This window comes from Peromyscus californicus, unplaced genomic scaffold (genome assembly GCF_007827085.1).
Source record: "Peromyscus californicus insignis strain IS unplaced genomic scaffold, ASM782708v3 Scaffold_10__1_contigs__length_136768540, whole genome shotgun sequence".
Classification (NCBI taxonomy): domain Eukaryota; kingdom Metazoa; phylum Chordata; class Mammalia; order Rodentia; family Cricetidae; genus Peromyscus; species Peromyscus californicus.
This window is the reverse complement of record NW_026294391.1, coordinates 17,537,180-17,564,988: the sequence shown is the minus strand read 5'-3', so window position 1 is coordinate 17,564,988 and position 27,809 is coordinate 17,537,180. Positions and strand designations below refer to the sequence as shown.

At 39.1% G+C, this 27,809-nt stretch overlaps 1 protein-coding gene and 1 non-coding gene across 15 annotated transcripts in view; one reads left to right on the top strand and one right to left on the bottom strand.

Moving 5' to 3' along the window:
- Huwe1 (HECT, UBA and WWE domain containing E3 ubiquitin protein ligase 1) overlaps positions 1-27,809 on the bottom strand; it is a 156,237-nt gene that overhangs the window by 113,601 nt on the left and 14,827 nt on the right. Inside the window, exon 3 of one of the 14 annotated variants that reach the window (XM_052759423.1) lies at positions 21,081-21,172. The exons of the other annotated variants lie outside the window; for them this stretch is intronic. The gene's annotated coding sequence lies outside the window, so the exon portion shown is untranslated. The remainder of the gene's footprint in view (positions 1-21,080; positions 21,173-27,809) is intronic. 14 annotated transcript variants of the gene reach the window in all.
- LOC128118256 (U6atac minor spliceosomal RNA) lies at positions 7,248-7,373 on the top strand. The gene has a single exon (XR_008221082.1). It is a non-coding gene; the product is annotated as a U6atac minor spliceosomal RNA (small nuclear RNA).

Below are 27,809 nucleotides of genomic sequence, written 5' to 3'. Positions count from 1 at the left end.
TAATTATTTTACGTATGTTTTGTTGAAATGTATGTATGCACATCCCATGCAGACCTGGGGCCCAAGGAGACCAGAAGAAGTCATCAGATCCCCTGGAGCTAGAGTTATGGATGGTTGTGAACCACCATGTGGGTACTGGGAAGCAGTGATCTTAACTGTTATCTCTCCAGCTCCAGAATTGTTTTTTAAATGGACTACATAGCTGCTAAAAATATTGCAGACAACTATATAAGAGAAGCTCATGATTAAGTAGAAAGGTTATAACATGGAACTTAAATCTACTAAGTCAGGCACGGTGGTTCACACCTGTCATCAGGCTAAAGCAGAAAGATCAATGGGAATTCAAGGCTACAATGGGCAACAGAGAGCTATCTCAAAAACAAACAACCAAATATAAATCTAAAGGAAATAAATACTATAGAAAGGAAATGTATCAAAATGTTAATTCATAATGCCTCCATCAAATTGCCTGCAGTCTGTAGGACATTTTTTCCCCTCAGTCAATGTAGTAGGAGCAAGCCAGTAAACAGTGTTCCTCCATGGCCTCTGGTTCAGTTTAAGACTCCAGGTTCCTGTTTGGGTTCCTGCCCTTACTTCTTTTAACAATGGACTGTGTGGTGTGGAAGTGTAAGCCAAAATAATACCCTTTCTTGCCCCCTACCCCATGTTAATTCATGGCCAACCACAAGAATTTTATGTCTGATGATTTTAGCAATGTGCCTTTTAGCAGTGAGATAAATTGCATCTTAAAAACAAACACAATTTTTTAAAATTAGGAAATAACATGTAAGAAACCTACTAGAAACGTCAGGACTGTAGAACACAATCACTTTAGTAAGACCATGTAACTTGGAAAGTCCAAAAGTAGGTAACAGCCTGATCAGACCCATGTAATCCCTGTGATCTTAAAGACAAGTCCTTAAAGATACACTGACCTAGGTATATTAAGAAATCATGGGCTGGGGAGATGGCTCAGAGGTTAAGAACATTGGCTGCTCTTCCAAAGGTCCTGAGTTCAATTCCCAGCAACCACATGGTGGCTCACAACCATCTATCATGAGATCTGGTGCCCCCTTCTGGCCTGCAGGGATACACGCAGACAGAGCACTGTATACATAATTAATAAATAAATCTTTAAAAAAAAAAAAGAAAAGAAATCAACAATTCTCCTATTATAAAAGGGGACATGTGCACAGTAGTAGAGGCTCTTTAGAAAGATCTGGTCCTAAAAATATAGGGCAAACAAGAATGAATACATACATATTCTAGGTAGCTTCTGACCTATTTGCCTGTTTTGCTTACATCTATTCAATCAATGGGTATTCAGGAAAAGTTGGAATGTGTGTGTGTGTGTATTCAGAATGTTCCAAATCATTTTATTTTGTTCTAATGATAGGCATATGATATTTAAGTTATTTATGAGGTAGTGCTACTTTTGACACACACATCATTTCAAATATTTATCACCCAAACATTTTGGCTCAGACCATATTTGAATATTGAACAATATTCCTCTATAATTAATACTTAGGATATGTAATTACAAATTTCCTTTAAAAATTACCTCAGCAGCCGGCAGTGGCAGGTGGATTTCTGCGAGTTCGAGGCCAGCCTGGTCTACAAAGCGACTTCCAGGAAAAAGGCAAAGCTACACAGAGAAACCCTGTCTTGAAAAATCATAATTACCTCAGCATCTAATATAAATGAACAAGATGACTCCTACCAACAACTTTAAAATACCTAAAATGAGGCCAACTGGATCCTGACAACAATCTTATCCACAGAGTAGAAACTATAAACTGAGCAATTTGTACATTTAACTCCCAGGCTTGTTTTGTTTGTTCTTATGAAAGATTTACAGCTAAAACCAGATTGCATTGTTGGAGATGGCAGTTATTTGTAGGAAAGCAATTAAACTGCTTCTGCTACACAGGAAGTAGCAATCAGCCCCAACATTATACAACTCAAAAAACTGATGCATGCTTTCCTTTTAGAATGAGGAACAAGACCAAAGTGTTCTCACCACTTTTATTCAAAGACAATGTTGGAAATTCTAGCCCTTAATAATATAGCACACAAAAAAGAAAGCAACAGGAGTACAGATCAGAAAAGAATACAATTCTCCCTATTTCTAGATAAAGCACTATCTACATTTTAAAAACCCCACCATCTATAAAGCACCTCCCAGAGGGGCTGGGCAGACAATTTAGTGATAAAAGCACGATATAAGCATGAGGACTGAAGTTCCCCAGAACCCATGTGAAAGTCAAGCATAGTTGTGCCAGTCTGTAACTACAATGATGGGAGCAAGCCAGCCACCAGTCTAGCATCAGTGGAAAACCTCCGGTTCAGTGAGAGACTCAGTCTTAAAAAATATAGTGGAGAATAGAGGAAGGTCCCCAAAGCTGAACTCTGCTTCCACATACACATGCACTGGCAAGCACACCTGTGTGGCAGGCACACTCACACCATCCTTAATATTTAATATGGTAGAGCTGTCAAATCTCCTAAATTGGCATATAAGTTTAACATTTTTCCTATTCAAATCCCAGCCAAGACTCTTGAGAGTAAACCTGAACTATTCCAAAGTGTATATGAAAAAGCAAAGGAATGACAATAGCAGAAACAATTTTGAAAAATAAAAACAAGGATAAAGGGTAAATCATTATTTTTTGACAGTTTACACATTTACATAAAAAATTTAGTTCTTTTCAAGCCCTACCCCACACCAATCTGCTCTCTCCCATTCCTGCTGGAATCCTTCTCAGGAAGACCTCTGTCTACTTTCATTACTTCCTTTTGTATGCACCCCACTGAGTTGAAATTAAGAGTTTCTTGCCAGAGCATTGTTGGGAAGTTATTTGCTCAAGCAAGAGCAACAGCAGCTAGACCACTGAAAATGACCTTCCTCCCCCAACATCCCTTAACTGCCAATAGACCAGGGGAGGGAGGGTTGTCTGGTCTCAGGTCAATCACTATATTTGGCAACAGTATTGCTATGTATGGTCAGTTAGTACCCCTGTAGTGTGAGGATAACAGGCTAACAGGAGTGCAAGGCTCGTTCTTACCCTCTTGGGGGTGGAGTCAAACAGGGTTTTGTCTATTATTCCTTAGAAAATTGTTTGTGTGCTCATATGCACATGTGTTAAGCATGAATACAGAGGTCAGAAAAGAACTTGCAGGAATTGGTTTCTTTCTGTCCTCCATGTAGGGTCTAGGGGTTGAACTTAGGTTGTGAAGCTGGTTCTCAATTTTTTGTTTGGTTGTTTGTGAGGTTTGTTGTTGTTGTTGTTGTTGTTGTTTTAAACACAGAGTCTCTCTACAAAGACCCGGCCTTCCTGAAACTTAACTATGCATACTAGTCTGGCCCTGAACTCAGCGATTCATCTGCCTCTGCTTCCTGAGTGCTGCCTTAAAGGCATTCACCACCGTGCTCAGCATATCAGTTACTAATTTTTTTGGTTTTGTGAAACAGTTTCTCCACGTAGCCCGAGCTGTCCTGGAACTCTTCTAGGTAGACCAGGCTGGCCTTGAACTCATGAGATCTACCTGAATCAGCATCTTGGGTGCTGGGACTAAAGGCATGCACCACCACTCCCAGATACTTACTATTTTTATATTAAAATTTAAATTGACAGATATAAACATTGTATTTCTGGTGTATAACTTTTTTTAATTATGCACAAATTGTAGAGTTGCTAAAAGAGTTAACATTATGTACTGCCTCACATTTGTGTGTGTGTGTGTGTGTGTGTGTGTGTGTGTGTGTGTAGAAAACGCCTGAAATCTACTCTCAAGAATTTTCATATATACATTAACTATTGTCATGTTGTATAATAGTCCTGGAATTCACTCCTCATAAATTGAAATTTTGTATTCTTTGGCCAGCATTTTCTCAACCCCTGGTATTTCTGCCATTCTATATTCTCCATTTCTGTCATCCTACATAGCATTAAGATACAAGTGCACACACACACACACTCCCTCTTGATAGCTATGACTGGGAACCCTCAGGAAACAGCATGAGCCAGGCTTAGGAAGAATCACAAGTTCAGGCCTCTGGCTCCAGGAGGACCAGAAAACACTGTATAACCAGGTCTCTAGCCCCAGTGGCCCCAAGGATCCCTGAGAGACTAAGGTTTTGACTCCAGTGGTCTCAAAGGGCAGTATGGGACTTGGGTTTTGATTTCTGAGGTTCCACTGGTCACTCCTGTCATCTCAAGAGGTTACTTCAGGCCTGTGGTTCTAACTACAGCCCTCAGACAGTACACAAACTTTAGTGGGTCTCTAATATTTGGTATTTGGCCAACCAACAGGTTCATAGAATTCAAGGAGTGATTTAACTCCATCTAGTCACCTTGAGGCTCAGTCTGCAGCCCCACCTTTGGTCCTAGTGACATACAACCAAGACAGGATCACCTCAGTGACTCCATTTGACAACACCAGTCTCCATAGCATAACTTCAAGCAGACATACCTCTAGGACAAATCACAGAAAACAAAATATCCAAAGATACTCAGAAGAAGGGACAATCAAAACTGAAAGACCAGCCAACTCAAATAGATGTGCAAACCCAAGAATATGATACAACCAACCAACTCCCCTATAAGGGAATCCAAAAACTGCAGAGGTATCGGAAAGCTCTGAGATAAGACTTCAACCTCACTTTAAAAACAAAAATCAAATAAAAAAATCAATAATCATTTAAGTTTCAAACAGATACACAAGTTATATTTTTCTAAGACCTTAACAAAACAGTCTCTAAAGTGAATGAAATAGTGGAAATTGGAGGGAAGTCCAATATATATACAGAGGGAAAACTTAGCAAGGAGATCAAAACATTAAAAAAAAATAACAAAATAAAAATTATCTAAAATGAAGATGGTCAATCAAATAAAAACAATAGATACCTTCATTAACAGATAAGACAGACCATGAAGAAGAATGAATTTCAGGAGTGGAAGGCAAAGTGGAAACAATAATACAAACAGATATATAAGGAAAAAAATTAAGGAGCATGAATGATAAGCCCAAAAGATCTGGGATACAATCAAGAGGCCAAATGTGAGAATTTTATGGTGTAGAAGGAAGGAACAGAGATAAAATCAAATGGAACAGAGACTATGTATTGGCATTAAAATAGTAAACTTTCAAATTTAAGACCTAAGACATAAAGAACTCCACATAGACATGACCAGAGAAGAAAAGGTCCATGACACATCATAGTCAAGATGTCAAAAATACAAAGTAAAGAAACAATACTAGAAGTCACATGAGAAAAACGTCAACTTACAAAGGCAGAAATATTGAAGCACGGAATGAAGTATTTCAAGCTCTGAAGATAAATAACTGTGAACCAAAAAATGTTATATCCAGCAATATTATATCTCAAAATGGATGAAAAAAATGAGGATAGTTAAGAGAAACACAAATTATGCCAATTACAAATCAAGCTAGCACTGCAGAAAATTCTTAATGGAATACTATGGGGAGGGCGACACAACAGCCTCCTTTGAGAACACACACAAAAAAGTGTACAATCTATGAAAGAAACAGATGAACTAAGTAGACTTGGGAAAGAAATAACCATGTGTAATACAGCAAACTAGCGAATTCCCAAAACTTCTATGGAAAAAAAAAAGCAATACCAGGGCTGGAGAGATGGCTCAGCAGTCAAGAGCACTGGCTGCTCTTCCAAAGGACCCGGGTTCAATTCCCAGCACCCACATGGCAGCTCACAACTGTCTGTAACTCCAGTTCCAGGGGATCTGACACCTTCACACCAATGCACATAAAATAAATTGAAATAAATTATTAAAAATGAAAACCAATAATCCAGTAAAACAGAATATTACCTAACAAATCTGTAAGAAATAGCAAATCCCTCCCTATAATATAAATAGTCTCAACTCATTATTAAAAAGATAGACAAATAGCCGGGCGGTGGTGGCGCACGCCTTTAATCCCAGCACTCGGGAGGCAGAGCCAGGCGGATTTCTGTGAGTTCGAGGCCAACCTGGTCTCCAAAGCGATTTCCAGGAAAGGCGCAAAGCTACACAGAGAAACCCTGTCTCGAAAAACCAAAAAAAAAAAAAAAAAAAAAAAAAAAGATAGACAAATAGATGGGATTAAAACACAAGCAGCAATATGTTGTCTCTAAAAAACACAGCTAGGTAGCAAAGACACATATCAAACCATCAAGCACATGGAAACCATAAACCAGATATAAAAGTATACTTCAATCCAAAATTAGAGACACTATATATTAATAAAGGGAAAACAATTCATGCCGGGCGGTGGTGGTACACACCTTTAATCCCAGCACTCGGGAGGCAGAGTCAGGCAGAACTCTGTGAGTTCAAGGCCATCCTGGGCTACAGAGTGAGTTCCAGGAAAGGCACAAAGCTATACAAGAAACCCTGTCTCGAAAAACTAAAAAAAGAAAGAAAAAAGAAAACAATTCATCAAAATATTATAAGTTTTTTATGCAGCCATGTATTGGAGCCCCCAATTTCCTAAAACAGACATCAAAAGGCATAGAGAACCCACATAGGTCCTGGTACAGTAATAGTGAAGGACTTAAATACACCACTCACTTATATAGATTTTCTGAAATGAAAATCAACAAAGAACTTCAGAGGGGATCAACCTGACTTAATAGACACATATAGAATATTCTGCCTAACAGATAGGAAATATGCATTTTTCTCAGAAGTACATAGAACCTCCAAAACTGATCATATATCATAAAACAAAATGTCTCAACAAATACAAAATTAATTAAAAAAAAAGAAATGAAGCTAATATCTTGCATCTTATCAGATCATAATGGAATAAAAACATAATTCAAGAGAAACTACAAAAAATATTTGGGACTAATAAATTTTTGAAGTAACATTGAGTCATCCAAGAAATCGAGAGGAAATTAAAAAAAACTCTTAGAAATGAAAATGAGAACAACCTATTAGAACCTCCCCTCCGGGACACAGCCAAGGCAATCCCTAAGATGAAAGTTTATAGTACTCACATTAAAAAGTTAGAGATCTCAAACAATCTCATGAAGCACATCAAGGCCCTCAAACAAACAGTAAGCAGCCAACCCCAAAACCAGTAAATGGCAAGAAATAATAGTGGTTAGGGAAGAAATTAAGGAAATGAGACGGAAAGATGACACACAAAAATCAATCAAATAAAAAGATTCCTTATCTTTCACCTTGTACATTAATCAAGTTAGAAATTAATCAAAGGTGTTGTCTGAAAGGAAAGAAGGTTAGCACTCCCCTTGACAAGGATGGAAGAGGCCCTTGGGACTAACAACACACATACGGTTAAGGCAATGCCACCTACTTTGTGGCATCTAAGCACTGTTTTTCTGGACTAGGCCTTCTGCATAAGTGAGACAGTTGCGTAGCTTGATCTGCTTAAGTGGTCCCTTGGCAGTAGGATCAGGATCCATCCCTGGTACATGAGCTGGCTTTCTGAATCCCACTACCTTGCACAGCCTTGAGGCAAGGGGAGGGGCTTGGACCTGCCTCAACTGAATGTGCAAGGTTCTGTTGAATCCCCATGGGAGGCCATACCTTCTTGTAGGAGGAAATGGGGGGGGGGTTGGAGGGGGGAGGCTGGAGGGGTGGGAATAGGAAGATGGGGATGTGATTGATATGTAAAATGAATAAAAAATACTTAATAATGAAAAAAGAAATTAATCAAAGAACTTAATTTAAACCCCCAAACTCCTAAACTGTCAGACAGAAACATAGGGAATACCCTTCCAGACACTGGGGCTAGGCAAAAAATTTCTGAACAGAATTTCAAGAGCAGAGTAACTAGCCCAAGTATTAAGAAATGAGACAACATGTAATTACAAAGTTTCTACACAGCAAACAAAACTATCAAGAAAACACACTGACAGTCCACAGAATGGGATAAAACATCTTCCAAAGCTATATTTTAGACAAGAGGTTCATATCCAGATTTACAAAGAATTGTATAAATTAGATACCAAAGAAATACAACTTTCAGTCAACATCTGAGTATTGAATTGAGTAGTTTTCAAAAGAAACACTATTTTAAAGTGTTCAACATCCCAGTCTTCAAGGAAATGGAAATAAAAACTACTTTGACATACCATCTCACTCAATGGGCTTATCTATCAAGAAATCTGACCAATGTTCAAGGTAAAGGAAACAGAAAGATGGAGCCTTATATTCATTCCCAAGTACCAGAAGACAGAGAAAAAAGACATAGAACAATTATCCAATTATTTATTGCTGGTGAAGAGTGCAAATTAATACAACCATTATGGAAACCAGCTTGGAGGTACTTCAAAAATTAAAAACAGAACTACCATACTACCCAGCTATTCCACTCTTGAACAAATATCCAGAACTCCATATCCTACCATAGAGATATTTGCACATCCTTGTTTATTGTTGCTCTATTTACTATAGCAAGGAAATGGAATTAATTTAGATGCCCATCAACAGATGAATGGATAATGAAAATCTGATACATATATAAAATGGACTATTCAGTGCTAAAGAAAAATGAAAGCATAAAGTTTGCAGGAAATGGATGATTGTTAAATATATAATATTTAATATTAAGGGAGGTCCAAATTAAAGGAAGTAAAAGACACACAGATTGGGAAGATGTAAGTATCTTATCATTTCACCTATGTAGAAAATCCAAGAGACACACTCAATGGCCACAAAGAAAAACAAACAAAATCCCTCGTGAAACTGACAAATGATTTATACCAAGGCTCCAGAATACAAGGTTGATATACAAAAAGTTACTTTCATATATGCCACCATGAACAAATGGATTTGAAATGAGTATCATTTATGTTAGCATCTAAAATACTTAAATATCAAATCAAAGTATGTTCAAGTTCTATGAGGGAAACTACAGATCATTAATGAAAGAACCAAAACCAGAGCTAAATAAATGGAGAGAATCCATGTCTGTGGGTAGAAAAACTCAGTACCATCAGAATGTCATTTCTTCCTAACTGAGCCTATACATTCAATGCAACCCCAACTCAAATCTCATCAACTTACACTGTGAATACTGACGAATTGATTTTCAAGTTTATATAGAGATTCCAAAGACTCAGAACCCAACACAACACTATTTCAAGATTCATCATAAAGCCATAGTAATAAAGTGTAGTACTAGTCAATAAACAAATCAATGGAACAAAAAATAGAGCCCTAAAATAGCCCCATCAAATTTGGTCACCATATCTTTTGAAGAAGAAGCAAAGGCAATATATGGATGGAGGTGTGTTTAAAAAAAATAAAGATGCCAGGCGGTGGTGGTGCCCACCTTTAATCCCAGCACTCAGGATGTAGAGGCAGGCGGATCGCTATGAGTTCAAGGCCAGCCTGGTCTACACAGTGAGTTTATTTTGTACAGGCTCCAAAGCTGCGCAGAGAAATTTAGTCGGGAGGAAAAAAAAAAAGACACTGGAATACTTGGGACACCCATATGCAAAAGAAAAATATCCAGACCAAGTTGGGCATGGTGGTACATACCTGTAACTGCAGTACCTTGGAGAGTGAGGCAAGACTCTCAGCATAAAAACAGTACAAAACTCTAGACCAGCAATACATTCTTCAAAAAAGTCAATTCAAAATGGATCACAGACCTATCTACAAAATGTAAAATAATACTTCTCTATGGTGATATTTTATTTGTGCTGAAATGTGATTTTATTTGCATGTTAATAAAGTAGCCTGGAGATCAGAGCTAAGAGCAAGCCATTTAGCAGAAGTCCGGCAGTGGTGGCACACACCTTAATCTGATCATAGGGCAGGCAGAAGTCTCTGTGTATAAAAGGACACAGCCAGCATGGTGACACATGCCTTTAATCCCAGTACCAAACATAAGAGACCTGGAGGTCTGTATAGACAGGCAGTGATGAGGAAGTCATGTGGCTGGGTTTAGAACCAATAGAAGGCAGAACAGAAAGGCAATAAAAAGACAGGACACAGCAGCGAGTGGTAAGATAAAGGTGGTCTTAGCTCTTGGCTACTGCTCGATCTCTGGGCTTTTAAGTCTTTATTTGGCTCTGTGTTTCTTATTTAATAAGACCATTTAGAATTACATCTACACTTCTAGAAGATAACAGTAAAAAAAAGTTGGACAACACAGGTTTTGGTGATGCTGTTTCAGATTATAACCAAAGGTATCATCCAAGAAAGGAAAATTTTTAAACTGTACTCTCTTTTAAATAGGAAAAAAAATGGAGAATGGAGAAAATATTTGCTAAATAAAGGCATCAAGGTAGGTGGGACATGGCTTACAGGTAAAGTGCTTGGTTCAATCCCAAGTACCATAAGACGGAGAAAAGACATATATATAAGAACAATTATACAAAATACACAAGAAACAGAAAGTTAACAAAAATAAACAAATGAAACTAAACTCATGAAAAGAGCTACACACAGCCAAGAGATTTTAATAATCAGAAATGAGATTTTACTATGCTTCCATTACAATGACCAAACCCAGAACACTGACATCATTAAGTGATGGCAAGGATGTAGAATAAGAACTCCTGCCAAAAGAATGTGGTGCACCCCTTTAATCCCAGCACTCAGGAGGCAGAGGCAGGCGGATCTCTGTGAGTTTGAGGCCAGCCTGGTCTACAGAGTGAGTTCCAGGACAGCCAGAACTGTGTCACAGAGAAACCCTGCTTCAATGCCCACCCCCATCCCCCCACACCCCACCCCCGCAAAAAAAGAAAATAGATTGCCTGGAAGAAAGCTGTCTTAGTTAAAGGTTTCTGTGGCTGTGAATTGACACCATGACCATGGCAACTCTTACAAAGAAAGCATTTAATTGGGGTGGCTCCCTTACAATTTCAGAGGTTCAGTCCATGATAATAATGGACTGGGGAGTATAAACGGGGAGCATAGCAGTGTGTAGGCAGGCGTAGTGCTGGAGGAACAGCTGAGATTACTACATCTTCCAAGCAACAGGAAGTTGGCTGACAGTCACACTGAGGAAAGCTTGAACAAGAGAGACTTCAAAGCCCACTCTGACAGTGACACACTTCCTCCTACAAGGCCACACCTCCAATTAGTGCCACTCCCTCTGGGGGCCATTTTCTTTCAAACCACCACACATGGCTAAAACCGCTTTTACAAAACTAAACATACCCATATGATATGACTTAGCATTTGTATCCCCTGGTATTTGCCCAAAGGAGTTGAAAACTTATGTCAATATAAATACTGGAATAAAACTCTTTACAGCTTTAATAATCAAAACTTGGAAGCAATGCTGGTAGCTTGGTGCTCTTGTGAGACTAACAGTGTGTGGGGGGAGGGGGTTCTGACTCCTTTGCCTACACTTGGGACCCTCTTCCCACTATGGGACCCCTAATCCAGCCTCGATGTGAGGGTTTCTGCCTAGTCTTTGATACCATGTTTGATTGATATCCCTGAGAACCCTGCTTTTTTTTTTTTTGAAGGGAAACAGAGGAGTAGATTTGGGGGAGAGGGGAGGAGGGGGAAACTAGGAGAGGTGGGGGGGGACAGTGTTGAGATATAATGTCTGCGAGAATAAAAAAAATAGAAATCAAAAAAAAACTTGGAAGCAAAACTATTCTTTGGTAAAGAAACTGTGGTATATCAGACAATGGAATATTTAGTACTAAAAAGAAATGAGCTATTGCCAGGTGGTGGTGACACACACCTTTGATCCTAGCACTCTGTAGGTAGAGGCAGGCAGATGGGATCTCTGGGTTCAAGGCCAGCCTGTTTTACAGAGTGAGTTCCAAGACAGCCAGGGCTACATGGAGAAACCCTGTCTCGAAAAACAAAAGCAGGAAGGAAGGAAGGAAGGAAGGAAGGAAGGAAGGAAGGAAGGAAGGAGGGAGGGAGGGAGGGAGGGGGGGGGAGGAAGGGAGGGAGGGGGGAGGAAGGAAGGAAGGAAGGAAGGAAGGAAGGAAGGAAGGAAGGAAGGAACTGGTGGCTGTGGAGCCCCCATGGGACTGGACTAGGTTCTCTGGATATGGAAGACGGTTGTTTGGCTCGAACTGTTTGGGAGGGGGCACCCAGGCAGGGGGATAGGGATCTCTCCCTGGTCTATGGGCAGGCTTCTGGAACCCGGTGCCTGTGGTGTGACACCTTGCACAGCCTTAGTGCAGTGGGAAGGGGCTTGGATCTGCCTAGGTTCAGGGTGCTGGGCTCTGCTGACTCCCCATGGGAGACCTTGATTTGGGGGATGTGGGGATGCGGGGTGGCTTGGGAAAGAGGGCTGGGGGGTGGGAGTAGGGAGAAGGGGGGATCTGTGGATAGTATATGGAGTGAGTAGAAAATTTCTTAATAAAGAAAAATGAGGGTTGGAGAGATGGCTCAGAGGTTAAGAGCACTGGCTGTTCTTCCAGAGGTCCTGAGTTCAATTCCCAGCAACCACATGACGGCTCACAAGCATCTTTAATGAAAGCTGGTGTCCTCTTCCAGCCTGCAGAGATGCAGGCAGAACACTGTACACATAATAAATATAAAAAAAGAAAAAAAAGTAAGAGGGGGGGGGGAATCTGAAGGCCGGATGTGGATCCCTGTGAGGCCAGCCTAGAGTACACAGTGAGTTCTAGGACAGCCAGAGCTACATAGTGAGACTGTCCCAAAAACAAAACAGGAAAAAAGTCAATGTGAAAAAACAGTCTATAAACATAACACACTACTCTAATTATATAGTATTCTAGAAAAAGATAGTAAAAGACTAGTGATTGCCAGGCGTCAATGAATGGAGTACAAAGGATTTTTATAGCAGTGAAATGATTCTATATAACATGTGAAATATACGCTATTATAAATGCAATCAAGCCCCCCAAAATTTCTAATGCCAAGGATGAAATCCAATGTAAATTATAATCTTTGGATAATAATTTGTCAATGTAGCTTCATCAAGTATAACAAATATGCTATTCTGGTAAAGGAATGCTGAAAAGGCAGAAGCTATTTGCATAGGTGGGGACAGTGAGTTACAAATTTCCATACCTTCTGCTCCAAAAATTGTCTTTTGAGACAGGGTTTCTCTATGTAGCCTGGACTAGCTTAGAACTCAAAGACCCACAGACCTCCCAAGTGCTGGAATTAAAGAAATATTTCAATTCTGTTCAATTTTTGTGAATTAACTACTTTAAAAAGCAAAGTCTTTAAAAACAACCCAAAACAAAAACAAAAACCACTTCCCCTGGGTGGTGGTGGTGGTGGTGGTGGTGGTGGTGGTGGTGGTGGTGGTGATGGCTCATGCCTTTAATCCCAGCAGAGCCAGGTGGATCTCTGTGAGTTTGAGGCCAGCCTGGTCTACATAGAGCGAGATCCAGGACAGGCACCAAAACTACACAGAGAAACCCTGTCCCGAAACCACCCACCCACCCACAAAAAAATCTTCCAAAGCACAAAGTACCAAGTACCTTACACACTAAGATGAACATATTAAGAACACTTTACTGTTGTTTATCAAAAAATGTAGATGATGTCACTGGTAAATCTTCCCAGAAATAAGCATCTGGCTCTAATGAAAACTGACTATGGATACTCTATTATTGCAGTGTCTGGAACAACAGAAAAGCTGGTAGCTCACAGAACTGACAAAAGCCTAGATCCACATTCAGAAAATGGTATGGAATTTAGCGAATACCAATATTCAAGGATGGGTCAAAGAAATAGCTTAGTTGGGTGAGGTCTGCCAATACCAGATTTTCAGATGCCTAGTAAGTGCTGGTAGTAGCAAATTTACCAGTACCTGTAAATCGTCTCAGGTCCCAAGACCAAGTGTGAGCATCTGATACACCCACCAGGAGTCAAAACAAATAAATGAACAAGCATAAACAAATGTTCCTATAACCAGTGAACTGCTGTCTAGTTTCTATCATTCAACTGCAAGAACTATTAATAGTTAAAAAGAAATCAAAGATAACAGTGTCCTTGAGGCAGCAATTAAAATTCTGAAGTTGTTCCCAGTTCCAACAGGAGGGGAGAATATTTACTTAGAGTCTACTATAAGCCAAACAATATCCTGTATTTAAGAAATGCTATGAGCAGAAGTACACTGCCTGGCTGACAGACATTCTTAATGATTCTAAAAACAACTTGATTTAAAGATGGCACAGATCGTGTTTTCAAGTGGCACCCATTTGGTTGGTATCTACCAATTCAAGTGTCCTAAAGAAAACACTTTGAAACATGTTACTTGGAGACTTCATGTATTTTTATTTCATACAAGAATATTCTTTCAGCCCAATTTTTCCCTATTTACAGACAGAAAAAATTAAGGCCCAAAAGAAAAATCAGTACCTAGCCTGGTTAGCAAATCTTGGCAGATTAAAATATAACTATTGTACACTGCCCCTAATAAAGGGAACTATAATTGGAGAATGGATTCTACCTCTTAGAGGTCAAATGAAAACTCCATTACATAAAAATGCCAACAAAAAGAAGCTAGCTTTGAAACAAATTCCTAGAAATGTTTTGTTGCCTTTGTTGGATCAGAGCATAATTATATACCAAACAAGCTCTCTGTATAAGTGGTTCTTCTTAAATTTTGGCTGGTAATACAAATATTAAGGAAATTGATAAATTGCTATTAGTCACCATCTGTAACCAATACCACTTTATTTAAACACTTTCAATTAACCATCTATTTTTCCACTTCATTCTTCTAACCTTCATTTACCTTTGAGGTTTTAATCTTGTTTTTATAGTTTACATCAAGAACAGATGTATGTGTACAACTCAAATAACATGGAGGAAGGGGCTGGAGAGATGGTTCAGTGGACAAAAGTGCTTGCTACAGAAGCCTCACACAGCCTGAGCTGAGATCCCTGGACCCATAAAAAGATAGGTGCAGCAATATGTCAAAAAAGAGAATGATTTTTCTCATTAAATAGCCTGACAACAGAGGACACCTATAGTTCTTAAATAGGACTCGACAGAACTTGAGTGTATGGATAGATATCATTTCTACTCAGTATAGTCCAAGGATTAGCAACATTGCCACTTATTAGAAATTGAAGACTTTCAGGGCCCACTTGGAACTGAAGAACCAGAATCTGCATTTTAATAAGATCCTTAGATGGTTTCTATATTAAAGTTTAAGAGGCACAAGGACCAGCCTGGTGACATAGTGGCAATAGATCTTAATCCCAGCAGGCAGAGGCAGGGAGTTCAAGGCCAGCTAGCCTGGTCTACACAGAGTGTTCCAGGACAGCCAGGGCCATGCAGAGAAACCCTGACTTTTTAATTAAAAAAAAAAGCAGAAGCATGACAGAGGATGTTGAGTTCAAGGCCTGTCTAGACTACATAACAAAACTCACCATAAAAAGGGCCAAGACTGAGCAAAGCAGATCTCTTGAGTTCAAGGCCAGCCTGGTCTACAGAGTGAGTTCCAGAATAGCAAGGGCTACACAGAGAAACTGGGGGTGGGGAACGGATGGCATAACTGAAATAATCCCCATCGTCCCTGTGAAAGTTGTGGGTAAAAAAATCATTTAGCCTCTTAAGTTAACATAATGAGCGCTTACAGTTTTTGAACAGTACAAATATTAGGATAATATTCTCTATAATCTCTTAAATCTTTACTGTGAATCTTCTCCACTTCCCACCTATTAACGAGAAAATATCTACCACAGAGCGGGGAAGTTGAAAACAAAAAACCCAAGCTAACAGGGCAATTGCACATAGGAACTCAGTGGTTGAGACAGCATCCACAAGACCAGTGCACGCTCAAGCCAGACAAAATCCCAAAATGGAGAGTGGGAGATAGGCATAGAAATTCCACCACTAACTGAGGAGCTATTGGCATTTGATAGCTGCTGGGAGAGTTAGTTTTCTTTAATGGTGGGTAGGTTGACAATACTCCAGGATAGGCCTCCCTCCTCAAGAGTAGCTGGGCAACACAAATTAGACTCAATGAGTTTTGGAAAAAAACAAACACTTGAAGTTGTGTGGATAGGGAGATGAGGGTGGATCTGGGAGGAGTTGGGTGGGTGGTATGATAAAAATACATTGTATAAAACTTATCAAAGAATAAATAAAAATTACAGTATTAGAATATGCCTCTAGGTGGCAGAAAAATACTTTTATTTATGCTTCATGCTTCTCAGATCCTTCCAACTTTTCTTTAAGTACACTCACTTTATAATAAATTATACTGTATTATGCATTCACTTGTAATAAATCTTTTTTATTTGTAATTGTTTTGCAATTAAATTGTTTTGCAAAAAAAAGAAGAAAAGCAGTGGTCCCTGAGCCAAATAAAACAGTATTACTTAGACAAATGACTTAGCCTTGAAGTTGAGAAGAGCACTCAACTTCTGTTAGCATGTGAAACGTTATCCCACAAACACACTCACACTCACACACGAGTGGTGCTCAAAATTACATTTTCCACCAAAACTGTAGTAATGCATCATGGTACTTTTTAAACAAAACTAGGCAACACTAAACTCACAAAACAATATACTTAATAATGTTTTTCTTTACAGTGATTCCTTTAGCCTCTTGTCCTTCTCTAACCAGAAAACTTAGGTGGGAGTGGCCCTGACCATGTCAGAAAGCAGTAAGTTGCACCTTCTAACAACAGTTAAGGAAAAGAGCCCATTAATTTGAAGGAGAGAGGGGAGAGGTATCTGGAAGGTTCGGAGGGAGAAAAGGAAGGGAGAAATGTTGTAAATATATTATACTCTCAAAAATTTAAAAAAAAAATCACTTTTAGAAAGAATCTCTGACCAAACAAAACAAACAAAAAAACACAACAAAAACCCCAGCCTACTAGTCACTATTGATTACAAAGACTCAGGCATCATTAATTTGTTAAAGAGGATCTAGAATAATTATCAAGCCTTTATCTGATCTAGGTTCCAGTTAATATACAACCAACATTTTACTCCACCTATCATGCATTTATATCTAACCCTCGTGGTAGCTCAAGAGATGAAGACTGTGACCAATTTACTAAGCTCATGAAGTGACTATACAGATGGGGATACAGATGCAAATTTGTTCCACAACTCTAGTGTATATAATGTCTAATACTTACACAGTCCAACTTACCAACCTCCTCACTACAAGCACCAGGATCTCTACCCTCAGCTACATAATACAACTCCCATGTACTGTGAGGATTGCTCAGCTACATCTTACTACGAACTGGCAGCAAGATAAAATATCAAAACAACAAGCAGCGGCCGGGCGGTGGTGGCGCACGCCTTTAATCCCAGCACTCGGGAGGCAGAGCCAGGCGGATCTCTGTGAATTCGAGGCCAGCCTGGGCTACCAAGTGAGTTCCAGGAGAGGCGCAAAGCTACACAGAGAAACCCTGTCTCGAAAAACAAAACAAAACAAACAAACAAACAAAAAAAAAAAAAACAAGCAGCCTTTACTCACCCAAGAAAAATCTGGAAATTCATTTACAGAAATAGCTTGGCAGTCTCATGTAAAATCTGAACATATAATCTCAGATAAAATGTGTTTGCTTCTCTTCACAAAAGTACATCCACTGAAGATAAACAAGGAGAGAAATACCAATAAAGAAATCTGGGGGAGGGGAAGATAGCCTAACATGGTGGTGCATGCCTTTGATCCCAGCACACAGGAAGCAGAGGCAGGCAGATCTCTGTAAATTCAAGGCCAGCCCAGAACTACAACGTGAGTTCCAGAACAGCCAGGGCTGTTACAGAGAAAATCTTTGTCAAAAAACAGAAACAACAACAAAACCTAAAATTTCCAGTCATTGTAGGAGAAAATGGTTGTGGTGGTATTGTGTTCCCCAAAATATTATGTACCTTAATAAACTTATCTGGGGTCAGAGAACAGAAGAGCCACTAGATACTTAGGCTAGAAAATGTTAGCACACGCCTTTAATCCTAGCATTCCAGAGACAGAAATCCCTCTGGATCTCTGTGAGTTCAAGGCTGCATTGGAAACAGCCAGGCATGGTGACTCACGCCTTTAATCCCAGGGAGTGGTGGTAGAAAGCAGAAAGGTTTATAAGGCGTGAGGACCAGAAACTAGAAGCATTTGCCTGGTTAAGCATTTGGCTGGTTAAGCGTTCAGGATTTGGAGCAGCAGTTCAGCTGAGAGTCATTGGGATGAGGACACAGAAGCTTCCAATCTGAGGAAACAGGATCAGCTGAGGAATTGGCAAAGTGAGACAGCTGTGGCTTGTCCTGTCTCTCTGATCTACCAGCATTGACCCCAATAACTGGCCTCGGGTTTGATTTTATTAATAAGAACTTTTAAGACTCATGCTACAAATAGTAACTGAGATGGCATCATTAGCACATCTTCTATGCTATGATCCTGGGAAGCTGCAGACCCAGGAGTCATCTTTCCGGCCAATTTGCAGTAACAGACAAAATGGAATTGGAAGAACTAGGCAATACAACAGGAATCACCAAAATTGTAGAGTATCAGTTTTCAAGAGACAGGAAATAGCAGCAGGCCAAGAAGCACTTGGTATTCTCAAAAAAAAAAAAAAAAACAATGCCTATATTGAAGTTATGCAAATTCAGAAGGCAAAGAAAAAGCATTCAATTGATTCTTGGGAATAATCCTAGTCTACACTCTATGAATTATCTTCTTTGTGGCCAGACTTGGTGGTATTATACAAAGACTGGTGCTAAGTCTCATCAGTCTTCCATTACATCCAGTTTCTAAGATGTAAATGCTTTCTTCACCCTTAACAGTAAATTGAGAAATCACCCTTTAAACTACTATTCTTTATTCAAGTTTCAAAAACTTGTCTACAAAAAAAAGGAGCCCATATCTAATAAGTAAATTTCACCCTGAGAGACCACAGACCACAGACAACTCATTGAGTTCAGGAAAATATTTCAATCTGTCAGAAACTGTAACTTAAAAATTAACTCACTTCCTCAAAAACTCCTTTTATAAACTAAAAACACCTGGTTAAACAAATATCTAACTCAGTTCTGGGGTAGGGAATATCATATATTTTTTAAGCTATAAAAATGATTTAGCTGCAAAGGCCAGCCTTGAGAGCTGCTATATTTACTCTGCCAATCCATGACTGACTTAGGAACCTACTTAAAAATAATGGAAGGAGGGAGTAGGATATAAATAAAGCAGCAGCCACATACTGGTAACTGTTAGTAGGTACTGTCTCCATACATTAAAAGTATGCTAAATTAAGGCTCCTGCCAGATCTCTAATTCCATCCTCCACATTATTACCAGAGCTATCTTCCTAAAACTCTAAATTTAACTGTAAGAACTAAAGCAGCATCGAAGACCTGCATATCTCTTACCGGTAACATGACATTATACAATATTCCTCTCATGCCTTTCCTTGTTAAGCTGCACAGTCTCCTCCCTAGCACTCTAGACTTTTGATCCGTTGACTCGCTCCCTGCATATCCCTCAAAAATCAGCTTAAATATTATCTCCTCTCTATGAGGCTGAGACACCTCTCCCACAGTAAAAATGAACTCAACTGTTTCCACTTATACCCTCAATCCACATACCATTTTACCTGACACTTTCCTCACAAGTTGTGTATGGTTTGGGTCTGTACCGTATCTTGCCTTTGCATCCTTGTCATCAGCACAGAAACTATCACTTACAAGATTAAAAGATTTTTTAAGCTTCACTTTCTCCACTTAATATAGTAATGAAAATAATGCATAGCACTGACATGGAGGTACTATTACATGTATAGAAATGTAAACCATTTTTAAAAAGATTAGAGGCAATAGTATAAGGACAACTGTTAGTATACAAAGCACCAAGAAAAACTGAAAACACAATCACAAAATCAACATAACCTTTTCAATATAAATCAGAGAGAGATACTGTTGCCTTTTAAAGTTTTATCACATTTACTAAATTTTGAGATTACTTACACTTCCCTTTCCTCCCTCCAAAGCCTCCCATACACCCTTTCTTGTTCTCTTTCAAATTCATGGTCCCTCTTTTCATAACTGATATATTTATATGCCCTGCTCATTCTGTATAACCATGGCTTTCAAAAAAAATTAGAGGTAATATGTAGTCAATGAGAGCATTTACCAAGCATGCCCAAAGGCTTTGACCCCCAGCACTGCAAACAAGGGGAAGAAAGGACTAGATTTTTCAGAGATTAAATTTGCAGAAAGCAGTGTACACACACACACACCACAGCAAGCACTTTACTGATTGAGCCATCTCTCCATCCCCTCATTGGCTTCTTTAAAAAATCCATGACTTGGGGCTGGAGAGATGGCTCAGCATTTAGGACCACTGACTGCTCTTCCAGAGGACCCGAGTTCAACTCCCAACACTTACATGGCAGTTCACAACTGTCTGTAACTCCAGCTCTGGGGGTCCCAACACCCTCACACAGACATACAATACGTGCAGACGAAATACCAATGCACATAAAATAAAAATAAATTAAAAAAAAAAAGGCCCATGACTTGAACAATCCTGAAGAATGCTAAGACACTGTTTGCTTTAACCACTGAGAATGTTTTCACTTGTATATCCCTTTCATTTATGAACCACAGCCATATCATAGGCTAGTCATATATAATAAAAATATAGGATATGGCCGGGCGGCGGTGGCGGTGGCGGTGGTGGTGGTGGTGGTGGTGGTGGTGGTGGTGGTGCACGCCTTTAATCCCAGCACTCGGGAGGCAGAGCCAGGCGGATCTCTGTGAGTTCGAGGCCAGCCTGGGCTACCAAGTGAGTTCCAGGAAAAGGCGCAAAGCTACACAGAGAAACCCTGTCTGGGGGGGGGGATATCAAAGAAAAAGAATTCTATGCCTTTTGCATAATTTAAGCTCCAATTTTTCCCATGCCCCTGGGGTTTACAGGAAAACAAACAACATCTCTAAAGATCAAGTCCCTTTTAAGCTCCAATTTTCCTATGCCCCGGGGTTTACAGGAAAACAACATCTCTAAAGATCAAGTCCCTATATATGGGGAATTTGGTATATCTGGAAAAAACCCACTAGGTCCTGTATGCTCAAGAAAAAATATAAAAAAGCACAAGCACCAGTACAAAATGGCTCTTAAATATATTTCTAAAATTGTCAATATATTCTGACAAAAATTTTACCTATATGGAAGGAGGAAGAATCCTATGTGATCTATTTATCTGCTTCTATGCGTCGAGTTTTCTCTTTTAAAGTTAGAACTGGAGGAACACTCCTGGATGGGAAGTAAAAATACAATAAAACACAACACCATACTAGAAAGGCTTGTCTGTAAAATACCATTTAAAAAGCTCTACCAAGTCCTTTCTTGGGAAGTGTCCCGTCTTAAACATACCTGAGCCACAGTAACCTCTCTGTAAGATAAGTAAAATACTACTTCATAAAATTATGCATGGCGAAGAGTAAGATTTGTCAATTCAGGAGCAACAATCTTATGCCAGATATTCTATACATGAAAACTCATATGAAGACATCAAAAGAAAAAAAAACTGATATGGTCCTTCTACAAATTACACATTAACTGTAAGTATGTATTAATCTCCAAACCAGGAAACTTAAAGTGCTGATATTAACCAAGTTAAAACCTACTTTAACAGTAAAATTGAGAGGCCCCACTCTTATTCTCAAATAAGATAAATAAAGTCTCCATTATTTCTCCAAATGTTACGTAGCCTATTAATATGTAGGTTATATGACTTAATCAAAGATTGTAATTAGATCTCAACTATTTGGAGTGGGTTCAAACAAACTTGGAATATGCTGAAATGAAGATTTTACTGTACAGTTTCAGAGAGATTATACATAGTAATTATTCATTAAGTCTATAAACTCCTAAAGTTTTTTACTGAAAACTTATGATGAAAAAACAACCTCAAACTTACAAATCTGCTATGTGGATAAAATTAGTTCACTGATAAAAGCTGTACCAAGTTCTTTCAGGGAAGGCTTCATGAGTAATGAGGATTGAATTCAGGACCTTGCACTTGCTAAAGCAAGTACTGTACCATTAAGGATATCCCAGCACCAAAATAAAGCTTTAAAAAAATAAACACACTGGAATCAGAAAGATGGCTCAGTGGCTAAGAGAACTGGCTTCTCTTCCAGACCCAAGTTCCAATCTCAGCATCCACATAGTAGCTCATAACCAGAGGCTCCAATGTGTTTTCTGGTCTCTACAGGCACCAGGGACAAACATGTCAAACAAATTTACAGGCAAAACATCCATACACATAAAACAAACACACATACATACATACATACACACACACACACACACACACACACACACACACACACACACACTTACTTACACACACGAAAATGCAAAACCAAAAATTGGTACTACCCTCTGATTCAGGACTGTGTATTAACAACTGAGAACGATTATAATATAGTACATTAGTAGTTTTAAGTGCAATGCGGTCGATAAAAAAAATGGAGTCAATCAATTATCTAGACATAATAAGAATTGACAAATGAGAATCACATGAAATTAAACAGCTTCTACACAGCAAAGTGAACTAAACAACCCAAAGAGAGGGAGAAACTCTGCCTGCTAGTCATCTGACAGGGATTAACATCCAAAATCTAGAAATAACAAGAAAAATTGGTAAATGGTCAAAGAACAAAAACTTCCAAAAATCCTGTGAAAACAAAGTTCATCTGATATATGCCTTTTTTCCTAAATAGTAAATATATCCCTTTCACAATTTAAAACAGATGAAAAGAGAAAAAAAATGGGCTTAGAAAGCATCATTCTCTTTTTCAGTGCTCACATCAAACCTAGGGCTTGGAGCCAAAGAAATGCTCCATTAATGAGCTACATTCCCAGTTCAGAAAACATTAATTCCAAAGTTTTATGAGTAGAGAGTTAATTCCCATTTATTGGCATATAGCATCAACATATGTGTGAAACAGAAACAACAGGTGGCTGTGGTGGCTTATACCCTGAAATTAGGGACACTAAGGCAGCAGGATTGGCACAAGTTTGAGGCTAGCCTGGCCTATATAGTTCCAGTTCAGTCTGGGCTAGGATGAGACTGTCAAAACAAAAACAACTCCTAAAACCAAACTAACAACACCCTTTTTTAAAAAAAGCCAAATTAGGCTAACCCATAAGACGACCCTGGCAGCAAAAGCAGCTACCACAGTTAGTTAATTTTTCATTCTATTGGGCATGATAAATTTAACTCAATAGTTATATATATTTCGATTGGCTTTGGAAATTATAAATTTATAAACGGAAGTTCCATTTGCTTTTGGGATACCATCTTACAAGGACTCCAATTTGCAGTAAGGCTCGTTAAGGAAGGGAATGGCTCAGTTGCCTTTAGCCTACTGGCTATGGGTGGATTAGGACTTCTGTTGGTCTTTTCTGTGTCGAACACACAGATTGCAAGCCCAGCACCACTTTGAGATCGTTGGCAACAGTTAACTCTGCAGCTCACACACGAATGAGCCTGTATGATAATGAGTATTCAAAGACAAGTAATGCCTGGGGGGCGCTCACCAACCTAAGACAGAGCGCCTGTGTGGCCTGTGCAGGCGTCTCCATGATGGGTAAGGTGACCTGCTGACGGCCCTAGCAACCTAAGTCAGAAGCTCATTTTTTTTTAGTAAAAGGGGGACCTGTAGGGTCCCTGGCTCTACCTCCCCAGGGCTGGGATTAAAGGCGTGTGCCACCACTGCCCAGCTTAGAAATGATTTGTTGTTGTTGTTGGAGACAGGGTTTCTTTGTGTAGTTTTGGTGCCTGTCCTTGATCTCACTCTATAGACCAGGCTAGCCTCGAACTCACAGAGATCCACCTGGCTCTACCTCCCGAGTGCTGGGATTAAAGGCGTGTGCCACCACTGCCCTCCATTAGTGTTTTTTAAAACACAAGGCTGGGAACTGAATCAAGGGCCTCACATGACAATAGCTTGATTTATTCTTTTAAAGGCTGGTGTCAAATTATACAAGAGAATTTGAAGGGCAAAGACCTGGACTCTAGAATGGGTGAAAATTGTAAGGCACTCCACAATCTTACCCCATAAAAATATACCAACTGATAAAGGTAATGGAGATCAATTTGCATAGCACCAATACTAGTTGTGGCAGTTTGAATGTAATTGGCCCCCATAAACTCATAGGGAGTGGTACTATTAGGAGATGTAGGTTTGGTATAGATGTGGTCTTGTTGGAGGAAGTGTGTCACTGTGGAGACGGGCTTTGAGGTCTCACATATGCTCAAGCCATGCCCAATGTCTTAGTTCACTTCCTTTTGCCTTCAAATCAAGACGTAGTACTCTCAGCTCCTTCTCCAGCATGTCTGCCTGCACACTGCCATGTCCCACCACGATAATAGACTAAACCTCTGAACTGTAAGCCACCATATTAAATGTTTTCCTTTATAAGAGTTGCTGTGATCATGGTGTCTCTTCACAGCAATAGAAACTAAGATACTACTATATTCAGGTTTATGCAAGTTTATGCTCTCCTACAAGTTTATCAAGGCTTACCATAAGGTGCTACAACAATGTACATCATTCTGGATCATGTTAAATAAACATAGCATAGTTTTTTTTTTAAAGAGTAAGAGGGCAATATGGCTAGAAGTATCAATTTGGGGGGGGGGATTTCAAGACAGGGTTTCTCTGTGTAGCCCTGGCTGTCCTAGAACTCAGAGATCCGCTTGCCTCTGCATCCCAAGTGCTGGGACTAAATGTGTGCACCACGACTACCTAGCTTAAATTTTTCCATTCTGGTTCTGAAATTTTCTCAGAGAAATAAATCCATGAAGATTTGTTTATTAGGATGTTTCTATCCTTTATTTCGTTCAACTCTTATTTATATCAAATGTCTACTGTGTACTGGTAAGCATTAAGATAATGAAAACTGTAACATAAAAGTTTTAACATAAGAAAATAGGAATCATGCACTCATCAGAATATAATTCATCCATTTAAAATGCTATAGAAAGATGTACAATAACACAGACCTAGTACAGAGGACAACTGAACAGCAAGCAACATTTGAAATACCATTTTCTGGGTCAGCAAGATGGTTCAGTGGGAAATTGTGCTTGCAGCACAAGCCTAACAATCAGAGCTTAATTTCCAGAATCTGTGTAAAGGTAAGAGACCTACAACCACACATCATGCACACATACAATTATAAATAAAATCAGAATAAAAAGAGGTTAAGAAAAAAATATCATTTGAGATGAAGGTGGTAGAGCACATACCTTGTATGAGTGAGGCCCTGGGCTCCATCTCCAGCATTGCAAAATAAAAAATACCCTTTTACACTGATTTGGAGGAAATGGCTGAATAAAGTTTTAGGATCCCTGAGCAAATATGAATGTGGACTGGATGTTTATAATACTTAAATATTGTGGTTTTAAAGGAAATATTTTAATGAGGCTTCATCCTTACTTCATATGACTCAGAAAACAAAAAACATACAATCTTTCATAACCTTGAATTCAGCATCCATGAATTCAAGTACGGATGAAGGGATCTGAAAAAAAAATTACATCTGAGACAGGAATGGTGGGTGGGTGCATGTCTATAATCCCAGTACTCTGGAGGTGGAGACAGGAAGATCTTGAATTTGAGGCAAGCCTATGCCACACAAAGTTTGTCTAAAACAAAAACCTTTCCTGGACATGTTTGTATGCACATTTTGTCAGTATTTCCTAAACAACATAGTATAACAACTATTTACATACTATTAGATATTATAAATAATTGAGAAATAATTTACAGGAAGGATATATGCTAACTATATGTAAATACAATACCATTTTATGTAAAGGACTGGAGAATCTGTGAACTTTGCCATGGGGTGGGGTAAGGGAACCAATCCCTCTCAGATGCAAGGAAAAGGCTGTACATATAATTCTAATATGGAAAATTCTTAATTAGATTCTTGAATCTATCCTGTGGAAGAAAAAGTAACTGTGCTATTTTCAGCACTTTTATATTTGAAAAATTCTAATTTGAATGACATTTATTAAAAAGAATATTTCGCCGGGCGGTGGCGGCGCACGCCTTTAATCCCAGCACTCGGGAGGCAGAGCCAGGCGGATCTCTGTGAGTTCGAGGCCAGCCTGCTCTCCAAAGCGAGTTCCAGGAAAGGCGCAAAGCTACACAGAGAAACCCTGTCTCGAAAAAACAAAAAAAACAAAACAAAACAAAAAAAAGAATATTTCTTTTTTTCATCATTATTATTTTGTAGTGCTAGGGAACAAACCCAAGGTACCAAATGTTCCTTAAAAGGAACATTCTCAGGGGCTGATGAGATGGCTTAGTAGGTATAAAGGCACTTGGCAGAAGTTCAGCAACCTGAGTGAAGATTCCCAGAACCCATGTAAAGGTGCATGAAGAGAGCCTCAAGTTGTCCTCTGACCTCCAAACATGTGCTCCCCCTGAAATCACATACATACACTAATAAAGGAATATTTCTAAATATCTATCTCTAAATCACTCACACTAACACACTCTCATATATGCACGCAAGCACACACCAACACGTATGTACATTCATTTAGGATACACTGGCTTAAAGAAAAGTTTTAAAAGAATATGCTATAACCCCAAATAGCATTTGAGCTGAGTGGTATAATTTCAGGAACATTGAGCACTTATCTCTCTATTGTTTATCACTATGATGTTAAATCAGTAGCCAGTCTGGACATGGTGGCACACACCTTTAATCACAGAGACAGATGGATCTCTGTGAGTTCACTGCTAGCCTGGTCTACACATGAGTTCTAGGACAGCAAGGGCTATGTAGAGAGAAACTATCTTAAAAAAAATCAAAACAGGGGCTGGAGAGATGGCTCAGCAGTTAAGATCACTGGTTGCTCTTCCAGAGGACCCAGGTTCAATCCCCAGCACCCACATGGCAGCTCACAACTGTCTGTAACTTCAGTTCCAGAGTATCTGACACCCTCACACAGACATACATGCAGGCAAAACACCAGTGCACATGAAATAAAAATAAAGAAAATTTAAAAAAAAAATCAAAACAAAAGAAGTGTTTTCAAACATTACTAGAAATTTAGCAAAAAAGGGCCATTCCCAATGCATTCTTACTAAATGGTTTTAGAAAACTTTAAATGCTATATAAACTTAACATTACTTAATAGTAGACGACTTTGCACTATACTACCTATGGACACTGTTTTAAGATTAGGCTCAGGCTGGGTGGTGGTGGTGCATGCCTTTAATCCCAGCACTTGGGAGGCAGAGCCATGCGGATTTCTGTGAGTTTGAGGCCAGCCTGGGCTACAGAGTGAGTTCCAGGAAAGGTGCCAAAGCTACAAAGAGAAACCCTGTCTCGAAAAATCAAAAAGAAAAAAGAAAAAGATTAGGCTCTCCCCTATACTTTTTTGCAATGATTTGATAGTATCAAATTATTTTTTGAGACTCTAAGGATAAATAAATCTCATTTTAGTTTGTATTTCTGGTTCTTAGTCTGAGTATCTTCTTGTTATTGGACACTTTTAGTTTCCTATTCTAAGAAAAGCCTGTCTTCAATTCTCTAACAGACTGTTTTCTTATCCTTTAAATATTAACCTTGTAATTATGATGGGAACACACCAAAAAGCACAGTGATTGAGTTTTCTGGAAGGATTGTACATTTTCGTGATTTTCCTAAAACTGATTTAAATGCTAGAAAAAAAGGACTAAAAGCATTACGTTCAGGGCACTATATTTCAAGAAAATATCACCACCCTTAAGGAGGTCATAAAATCCAGCTCACAGAAATGCATCTCAAGTATTTTTCAGTTCACAACCCGTCTTTATACATATACCTTGCTGAGGTGGTTTGAAATGAGAATGGCCCCCATAGGTTCATATATTTA